At 44.2% G+C, this 10,508-nt stretch overlaps 1 protein-coding gene across 1 annotated transcript in view; it reads left to right on the top strand.

The window, feature by feature from the left end:
• The window catches only part of POLR2E (RNA polymerase II, I and III subunit E), a 151,689-nt gene extending 141,647 nt beyond the window's left edge, over positions 1 to 10,042 (top strand). Inside the window, exon 8 of the mRNA XM_053464732.1 lies at positions 10,033 to 10,042. The gene's annotated coding sequence lies outside the window, so the exon portion shown is untranslated. The remainder of the gene's footprint in view (positions 1 to 10,032) is intronic.
• Positions 10,043 to 10,508: the final 466 nt, after the last annotated feature.

The following is a 10,508-nucleotide window of genomic DNA, read 5'->3' as shown; positions in this document are numbered from 1 at the left end:
GAAAATGCTTAAACTTATGAATGAAGAAAGCTACATACAAATCAAATAATTTAAAAAGAAAAAAACAACAAAACATTTCAAATCTCTGTAGCTCTACTGCAGTATCCAGTTCTGTGGGCTATGGTGTATTAACTCAATAAGAGCATTACTCCAAGTAGTTGAAATTAGTAATTACATTGGGGTCCAAATACTAGCCTATATGTTGGAGTGGATATTTGTTGAAAACATACAATTTTATAGCGTATCAAAAAACTGTAAGTGGCCCCTGCTGTTCTGTGGGCCCTGGGACAGATGCCTATACCAGGCGCACTGCATCAATTCTGCACCAATATGTTGCAAGCATTCTGCTTCACGCATCTAGCTCCATGTTAGTAACAAATGATTTTTGCCCTTGCATGGTTCCAGTTACTTTGTTCCCTCGAAGCAAATTCCTCATATCTGTTTAATTATTTTTTGCTGACTTTGCTTGTCTTTTTGTTCCTGCCAGCCCTGACCTTTGCAAACTTTTGCTCACTATTACTGGGCCACTCTGGGCATCCTGAGCTGTAAAGGTTTGAACACAATTTTGACAAACAATGCACTCAGCTGGCACTATCCATGCTTGTTCTACACACCAACAATATACAAACATAGAAAGCGAAAGCAGATAAAAACCATTCGGCCTATCTAGCCTGCCCAACCTCTGAATACTTCCATAAGTCCTTGGCCCTCCAATTGAGATCTCACCAGTGCTCTGTACAATGGCATCTTGCTCTGTACAAGACCTGAGCACTTCCCTCTTTCTACTTCTAATACCTCTTCCTTTACAACCAAGCATTCTGCTAGCATTTCCTCAATTGCATCGTCTACCTGCCTTTAAGTCCTCTGAAATAATTGCCCCTAAATCCCTTTCCTCACATGTTGAGGTTAGGACAGTATAATTTTCTATATTATAAAAAAAATATAAAAAATACGAAAGAGAATGGATTCAAGTACAGATCCCTGAGGTAGCCCACTAGTACCAAGACCTTGCTCTGAATATACTCCATTGACTACAATCCTCTGTTGTCTGTCACTCAACAGTAGTCTTCTATGTGGGACAGTGTCAAAAGCCTTACTGAAATCTAGCTACGCAATGTCTACTGCACCACCTTGATCAATCATTTTAATCACCCAATCAAAAAAAATCAATAAGATTAGTTTGGAATGATCTTCCAGAAGTAAACCCATGTAAACCCATGGCTACTAACTAAAAAACCTTCCCTTTCTATACTGTCTAGCCCATTCCTAATTTAAAATCTCCTCATGCCGTCTAGCCATCCTCTCCCCAAGCATTACCTGCTGACTGACAATTCGGCACTACAGAAACCTTAAATCAATCGTGGGAATGGCTTACTCAAGATAAAGTTTTTAAACATTTAAGTAAACTTAAAGCAGACAAAGCTCCAGGGCTAGATGGGATACAACCAAGGATACTACGGGAAGTTAGTCAAAAAATAGCCAGACCACTGTTTGTGATTTTCAAAGATTCTTTCCAGTCGGGAATGGTACCAAAGGATTGGCGGAAAACTTATGTGGTTCCCATTTTTAAAAAAAGCACCCAAATCTGAGCCTGGGAACTACAGACCTCAAAGCTTAACATCTGTGGTGGGGAAATTGTTTGAGAGTTTATGAAAAGATGACATACAGGAATATATTGTGAACAATGATATCATCAGTAGGAGTCAGCACGGTTTTGTGAAGAACAGATCATGTCAGACAATTTAATTGCATTTTATGATGTTGTGTGTAAATGTATAGATCAGGGTGTTACTGTAGACATGGTCTATTTAGAATTTGCAAAAGCATTTGACACTGTTCCACACCAGTGGTTATTGTATAAGCTAGGACAAACAGGTCTTGGAGAAAATGCCTGTGTTTGGATTAGAAATTGGCTTAGTGACAGGGTGCAAAGAGTTGTTGTTACTAGTAAATTCTCAAGCTGGACAACTGTGGTAAGTGGGGTGCCTCAGGGTTCTGTCTTGGGTCCAGTTCTCTTTAACTTATTTGTTAATGATCTTGAAATAGATATTGGAAGTCACTTGTCTGTGTTTGCTGATGACACAAAATTAGGTAAGGTTATAAAGTCTGATCAAGATATAGCATCTCTTCAAAATGATTTGGATAAACTAAGGGACTGGTAAATAAGTGGCAGATGAGATTCAATATAGGTAAGTGTAAGGTAATAAAGGTGTCAGTGTGGCATTGCCTGTCCTGGTGTATGTGTCTGGGTGTTGGTGTGGCAGAGCCTGTCCTAGTGTGTGTCTGGGTGTCGGTGTGGCAGAGCCTGTCCTTGTGTGTGTGTCTGGGTGTTGGTGTGGCAGAGCCTGTCCTGGTGTATGTGTGTCTTTATGTCAGTGTGGCATAGCCCGTCCTGGTGTGTGTTTGGGTGTCAGTGTGGCAGAGCCTGTCCTGGTGTGTGTGTCTGGGTCTTGGTGTGGCAGCGCCTGTCCTTGTGTGTGTTTGGGTGTCGGAGAGCCTGTTCTGGTGTGTGTGTGTGTGTGTGTGTGTGTGTGTGTGTCTGGGTGTCGGTGTGGCAGAGCCTGTCCTGGTGTGTGTGTGTCTGGGTGTCGGTGTGGCAGAGCCTGTCCTGGTGTATGTGTCTGGGTGTCGGTGTGGCAGAGCCTATCCTGGTGTGTGTCTGGGTGTTGGTGTGGCAGAGCCTGTCCTGCTGTGTGTGTGTGTATTTATGTCAGTGTGGCATAGCCTGTCCTGGTGTGTGTTTGGGTGTCAGTGTGGCATAGCCTGTCCTGGCGTGTGTTTGGGTGTCAGTGTGGCAGTGCCTGTCCTGGTGTGTGTGTTTGGGTGTCAGTGTGGCAGAGCATGTCCTGGTGTGGTTTCCAGGCCCAGAAATCAGTGAGAGGAAAAGTAAAGGTTTTGTGTTATTTATTCTATTTCAATCTGCATATTTTATTGAAAAGGATTAGTGGCACTAAATTGTGGCTTCAGGCGTCCCGTGTATGATGATTATTTTTAGTGTACTGATGTAGTCCCAATCCCATCACATAAGATTCTTTCCTATATTATCTGGCGAGCACTGACGTCATCTTTATCCAGTACACATGGATGCCAAAGAGTTAAGATTCTGTCTATTTTAATCGTCAGCACCAGGCTAATGATGCTCTCAATCTGCCCAACACATTCTAAGAAGTATTTTTTTTATCTCATGGACAAAATGTGAGAAATAGTGTATATTTCATACAATCACTTCATAAACACATACCAAATACACTGCATATATATAGTTTGAAGAAACTATGCTTATAAAATAGTTTGCCAATTTTTAAAAAAAGTCCCCGGATTTCATTTTAAAAATCTGGTCACCTTACTTCAAGGAATACTTGCTAAAGGCAGTAGGTGGCACTGTGAAACCACAAAAGAAAGCAAAACTCAGGCTAGTGACACCAAGCTCGCCGAAAGTAGTAAGGCTGTTCAATTTTCCCACGATCAGCATTCTACTGAGGGGCTTGGACCCTCAGATGTAATAATTAATACAAAAACACAACTAAAAGATACTATAGAAAGCAATAACAAAGGGATGGTAAACATAGAGTTTCCTTGAAATCTTACTTCAAACTGCATGGTTATAGTATTTCCTAACAAAGCTTGTTAAAATTATTTTTATTCTTGCCTTCAGTATTGAGCTGCGGATAAACTCACACGGAGAGGTGAGCTGGCACCTTCTAGCCTGTAGGGCAGTTAAAGAAAAGTACCCCCTGTCCCTGGTCTCCCCAGTAACCAATATAATTAACTAGCACCCCCACTCACTCTCAAGCTAACACGCACAAACAACTCACACTAACACACAATAACGCTAACACACACTTGCATGTGCTCATTCTGTAGCTCTTCACTCCATCACCATTTACTGCTGGTTTATATAAAGTTGCATTACATTACCCTACTGTGTTCCTGCCTCCACTTCTGTTTAAGAGGTCACAAACAGAGCCCCTGCTCACAGGCAGTCACACTAACCAAACACTGTTAAAAAGAACTAATGTGTGCAAGTGAAGAATATAAGACATTGTAACTCAGAGAGAATATTTTTTAGTTTTTATGCACATCTGAAGGTCAGATAACAAGGAACATGACCTAATCAGGGAACTCTGAGTTTGACCCAAAGTCTTTGGGTGAACCTATGCTATCTAGGGTCTTCAGGTCACTGTCCTCTTTCTCTAGGGCAGAGGAGCAGTGTTTAGCCGTGCCCACTCTCCTCCTAATTTCCTCTGAGTCTCAACACATTTAATGGTCCTTGGGGATAGCCCCACTGCCAATCTTGTGGCCAGCCACATCCCTTGAGCAGGCAGTCCTGCCTTTGGATGTAACGCTGTCCCTTTACTTAAAAAATAATGAATCAATGTCTTTCATCTCCATTTCATTTACTGTACTTTGTTAAATCCTTTAGACATACCGGTCTAGAAAATGGCCAACTGGTATATAATAGCTAAACCCTGTAGCCCTGCCACCAAAGCAGCCTGGAAGACTGAGGCTTTTTAAGCATTTCGGACTCTCGAGGGCAGTTGGCGCTGTTTCCCACATCTGTCTGGAACAATTCTGGAATTCTTCTAATTGCAGTTTTCAACCAGTCGCCTGAATTTCCTAGGTATGACCACTACTTAAACCTGGTTTCAAGTAACACTAAACAATCTGGATCAAGGGGTTACAGAATGGCGTTTTATTTATGATATGGGAGAAAGTCATGATCTAAAGTTATCTGCTTTCTCGTTCTATAGTGATTTTGCATTGTTATTAACCCACTAGGGAAATTCTATAGGAAAAGTGAGAATTTTCCATACTAAGGTTCTTAGAATTATATGACACTATTACTGACATTATTTTCTGCTAGTATTCATGATGTATTAAGAAAAATATTTTCTAATTTCCAGTTATGCATAGTGGTGGGGCAGCTGGAATAGCACAGATCTCATGTAGTACCTACTGTACCCATGTAGGCGGCATATCGCAGGCTACCTTCTGCCCATCTCTTGGTGCTGTCTAATACCTGTGTCTAGTCTTCCATATCAGCACACATTTAGTTATATGAACAAAAAAGAAACCATATAATTACCAGATTTTACTATTACATGACGTAAAGTCATGATTTTATTAATGACACGGAGGCGAGTATTATGCTATCTCTTTCTTTATTCCCAACAGCAGCAAAGAGATATAAAACAAGGAAAACAAATAACAACCAATAAGCAGCTAGTGCCTGTAATAACATCACGCCTATTCCCATAATGCTCCTCTTTCTTGCTGGAACCGAAGATCCCGAAGACTGAAAACTCGAACAGCACATCCACAAACGTAGAAACCGGAACAGAAGAACCTCCAGAAGAGCGCTTCAAGCTGAAAAATGGAAAGATAAACGGTAAAACGGGCCTGAAGGCAGACGTCAGGTTATATACAACAATATAGATGCATGATCAGACAAGATATAAAGATCAAAAAATAACACACACCGAAATAAAGGCAATAATCAGCACATAGAATATCACTCACCGTCAAACAAAGAAACTCACCACATGATGGAAACACAACCCCCCTAGAAAACAAGGGTATGGGAGGGAGGGAATAATACTCGCCTCCGTGTCATTAATAAAATCATGACTTTACGTCATGTAATAGTAAAATCTGGTAATTTTATTAAGACACGGAGGCTTCGTATTATGCTAGTTCAAAGCTGATGAACTACACGTGAAGCCAAGTGCTGAATGGGTCGAAAATAGAAATTACGGAATGTAGACTCAGATGACCAGTCAGCCGCCTTCATGATATCCTCCAAGCGACACCCTAAGGAGGAAGCTTTAGAAGCCATAGCACCTCGGACAGAATGAGGCGCGAAAACAGTAACATCGATAGCCGCCTGGGCTAGTAGCCACCTGACCCAGCGAGCAAGAGAAACAGTAGAGACCGGAAGATGAGGCGAAAGCAAAGATAAAAATAAAGGCGCAACACCGACGCTCCTGAAGGGAGCAGTACGTTCCTCATAAGCACGGAGACACCGCACCGGACAAAGCCGGGGCCGATCGGGAAAAGCCGGATAAAAAACTGAAGAAATAGAAGTCTTGGTACGTCGAGAAATATCAAACCGCACACCCTCCGGCACAAAAGAACGAGCAGTAAAATCCAAAGCTCGAACATCAGAAACCCGTTTGCAAGATATCAAACAAAGTAATGTGACCAATTTAGCCGACAATTGCTTCAAAGATAAATCCTCATTAGGACCCCACCGATCCAAGAAATCCAAGACCAAATTGACATCCCAGGGGTTCTGGCAATCATATTGAATGGCGGGAAGGCGTAATGCCTGCCCTGAGACCAATCTTGGAGAAAGGCATCCGTAGCTAGGGCGTCCGGATCCGGTCTCCAACTGACGAACCGAGGCAGCTGAGTGTTGAGACGGGAAGCAAAAAGGTCAGTATGTAAGGGACCCCAAAGGTCGTTTATCCGATAGAACACATCCGGATGAAGACGCCAATCGCTCGCATCTCGGAGATATCTGGAGTTCCAATCTGCTGTGGTATTGGAGAGGCCGGGAATATATTCGGCCACTAAAGAGATGTTGTTGTGAAGTCAATAGGTCCAAAAATCCCGTGCCAGGACTGCCAAGGCTCTCGATTTGGTACCTCCCAGATGGTTGATGTAACGAACCGCTGAGATGTTGTCCATCCTGAGGAGGATAGAACAACAAGCTTGATTGGGAGATAGGCTGCGAACCGCGAACGAACCCGCCAGCAATTCCAGGCAATTGATGTGGAGGAAAGATTCGTCTGGAGACCATCGCCCACCTGTAGAGACGTTCCCGCAGCGCGCGCCCCAACCGTGTAAGCTTGCGTCTGACTCTATGATCAAGTCCGGTACTGGCCCGCATATCGCTCTGCCATTCCACGCTTCCATATGCAGAAGTCACCACGTCAATTCCTCCTTGGCCTCCGCGTCCAGAGCTATCTTGGTCTCGTAAGAGAGGCCTTGCCTCAGATGAGCCGCCTTCACTCGCTGTAGCGCTCTGTAATGTAGCGGCCCTGGGAAGATGGCCGAATGGAAGAGGAGAGAAGTCCCAGCATGCGAGCTAGATGCCGCAGAGAAATCAGTGGAAGACGTAGAATTCTCCGAATCTCTTTCTTGATAGCCACGACCTTCGTAAGAGGGAGATGTAACGTCTGTAGAACCGCATCGACACGAAAACCTAGGAACTCAATGGATTGAGAAGGATCCAGGATGGATTTCTCCCAATTGATTAGAAAGCCCAGGTTTTGTAGTAAGGATACCGTCCAACTGAGATGAATCTTGAGAAGTGCCTCTGACTGAGACATGATGAGGATATCGTCGAGGTAGATGATAAGACGTACACCCCGACTTCGTAGGAACGATACCACCGGTTTTAGAACCTTGGTAAAACACCAAGGGGCGGACGATAGGCCGAACGGGAGGCAAGTGAACCTCCATTTCTTCCCGTGCCATGTGAACTGAAGATAATCCCTGTCCTCGAGGGCTATGGGAATTGAAAAATAAGCATCCTTGAGGTCCAACTTGACCATCCAATCGGACGGGAGCAACAGATCCCGAAGACAATGGATACCTTCCATCTTGAAGTGATGATACACTAGGAAGGAATTCAAAGGCCGCAGGTTGATTACCGGACGTACTCCACCGCCTTTCTTTGGAACGAGAAAGAGGTTGCTGACGAAACCTGGGGTATCCCAAGGAACCTCTTGAATGGCCCCTTTTGCCATCATTTCTGCCACCTCCGCAGAGATCATTTCTTGATCTTTTGCTGGAAACACGAAAGGTCTCGCAGGAGCCACCTGAAAAGGAATGGTTACCCATTCCAAACGATAAGCCCGTACAGTTTCTAGCACCCAAACATCTTGAGTCACAACATGCCAAACCTGAGCAAACAGAGCTAATCTCCCCCCTACTCTGACATGGGAAAAAGGCTGAAACCAGGTACTTACCGTAGGGTCTCTTCCCAGGAAAAGCTCCTCTGGAATTGCGAGACTGCCATGGTCGCCCTCTGGAAGGGAAGAACGGAGTAGACTTGGGTTCCGCATATGCCGCTCTACTGGTGAAGGAGCCTCGATGCTGGCGGAATGACCCGCGAAATCCACGGCCGGACAGACGGCCCCTAGCTCTGCCGGCCCCTCCAAAAACCTTAGGCGTAAAAACACGCTTCATTGAACTTTGAGCCTTATCCAAGGCTGTGAAAGTCTTCACAAAGGAGCCCAGATTCTTAATAAAAGAATCACCAAACAACAGGCCTTTGGCCGAGGGGCCAGGTTCATTATCAGCCATGTTGACCAGCTTAGGCTCAATCTTGAGGAGGATGGCCTTCCTCCATTCAATAGCTAGGGAGGCATTAGCGTTCCCCAGAAGGCAGATCAAACGCTGAATCCACCCTAAAGCGGTATCAAAATCTAGAGGTTGATCACTAAATTTAGCGGCCTCCAACAACTCATATAATTTGGTGACAGGACCCAGTGAATCCAAAACTCTGTCTTGGCAATTCTTTAGAGAAAATTCAAGACCCTTCCTGGGTTTCCACCCAGTCTTCCCCAGAAACTGAACGATCTGTGGATCTACCTCAGGAGTCTTACAAACCCCATCGGGAACTATTGGCCGTGGACATTCGGCTCTCAACTTGTTCCTAGTCTCCTTAGATAAAGGAGTCCTAACACGAGATGCCAAATAATTGGCAATATGTACAGGGGGCTCCCACTCCGCAGAACGAGGATGACGGAGATCATCTGGATCAAATAATGGCAAACCTAGAGGATCCAGAAGAGGACCCTGAACCTCTACACCTTTAACACCCGAGGCCTGTTTACTATCGGTCACTTTAGGAAGTGCACCCAGAATTTTAGGGGAAACATCAGACCCATCCGAGTCCGCACCCTCCAGAGGATCCTTATAGGAATCCATAGATTGAACATCCTCACCATCACTGGCCTCTGATTCAGAGGACTCAACCAGGGCACGCGCCCTTTTCCATTTCCTGACCGATTTAGCCCGATCAGAGGCACTACTGTGCGGTGCATACGCGCCATCTGTGACAGTCTGGGGACTGTCCATAATAACAGGGGGAACCCTGACATCATGCAGTGAGGGAGATAAATGCTTGGTCTTAGCAGAGGCCTTCCGCCCTGCTGACCTAGTTTCAGAATGACCTGCGGTACTAACTCCAGGCTGAACCAGGCCGGGACCTTGAGCCTGAGCAAAAGCCTGAGCAATAGACTGGGAAATGGACGATGACATAGCCCCCACAGCTTGAACTAAAGCTTGATTGATAGACCTGGACATAGTAGTGTCCATCATTAATTGGAATTCCTCCGAGGAAACCAAATTATCATCCCTAACTAAATCTCTAGTAGGGACAGAAGAGGGAACATTAGCCCCAGCAGGGAGATCATTACCTAACTTCTGCATGACCAGCAATAATAAATAATAATAATACCTGCAAGGAAAATTAAGGGTGAAATAACCCTTAAAATGGACAGAAAAAACGGAGTAGAGGCAGAGCAGAAAACACAAGAACCGCTATGACCAAAAAACCGCGAAAACGCGCATAAAAAATGGCCGCCGCGTACAGAGAAAAAACTGTTACGACCGGCAATAATGAGGACACCTAAAACGAGCCGCGAAGGACCCGCCGTAAGACAAAAAAGATGGCCGCCGCAACACGACCGCGCATGCGCAGCTGCCTCAGCGGCCGCAAAAACAACAAGGGCGCGACGGTATAGAAGAGAACTACCCGTCGAGCCGAAAGAAGAAGAAGAAAACCCCGCGAACGGGTAGAAAGGAGCATCAGCACCTCCGGAGAGACGCTGGTAAGTGAAACACGGGCAATAAGGGAAAATTAACACACAGAAGAGGGATAAATACACAACAATCCCACACAGAACGGAAAAAATAGAGATATCTATAGAAAAAATTACATAGAAAAATATATACGGAAATATACTAAAATACACAAAACAAGAAGCTGAAAAGAAATCAAGGAATTATCTAAAACAACATAAGGAGAGCAAATATCAATACAATAAACGGAGAGCAAATAATTGTACTTACCTGTCTGAGGGAGCAGCAAAGAAAGAGGAGCATTATGGGAATAGGCGTGATGTTATTACAGGCACTAGCTGCTTATTGGTTGTTATTTGTTTCCTTGTTTTATATCTCTTTGCTGCTGTTGGGAATAAAGAAAGAGATAGCATAATACGAAGCCTCCGTGTTTTAATAAAATCAGGGCTGGACTGGGGATTAAAATCGTAATACTCAAATAATTTACCTCAGTAGCAAAGCTGTCTCCCATGGTACAGGGCCGAGCCTAGGCCCACTGCCTGGGTGCAAAATTCATCATGTAACATGTCACTTGTTTAGAAAGAAATAGGAACACCTCCACAAATGGGTGAATCGTAAAAATTATAAAAATTATATAAAATTACCCTACAGATCTTGCTGCTCCCGAAATTAACAAGTTTCTCGATTTTTAA

Source organism: Spea bombifrons, chromosome 1, assembly GCF_027358695.1.
Source record: "Spea bombifrons isolate aSpeBom1 chromosome 1, aSpeBom1.2.pri, whole genome shotgun sequence".
NCBI classification, from domain to species: domain Eukaryota; kingdom Metazoa; phylum Chordata; class Amphibia; order Anura; family Pelobatidae; genus Spea; species Spea bombifrons.
Note: the sequence above shows the minus strand (reverse complement) of the source record. Positions and strands in the feature narration are given on the sequence as shown.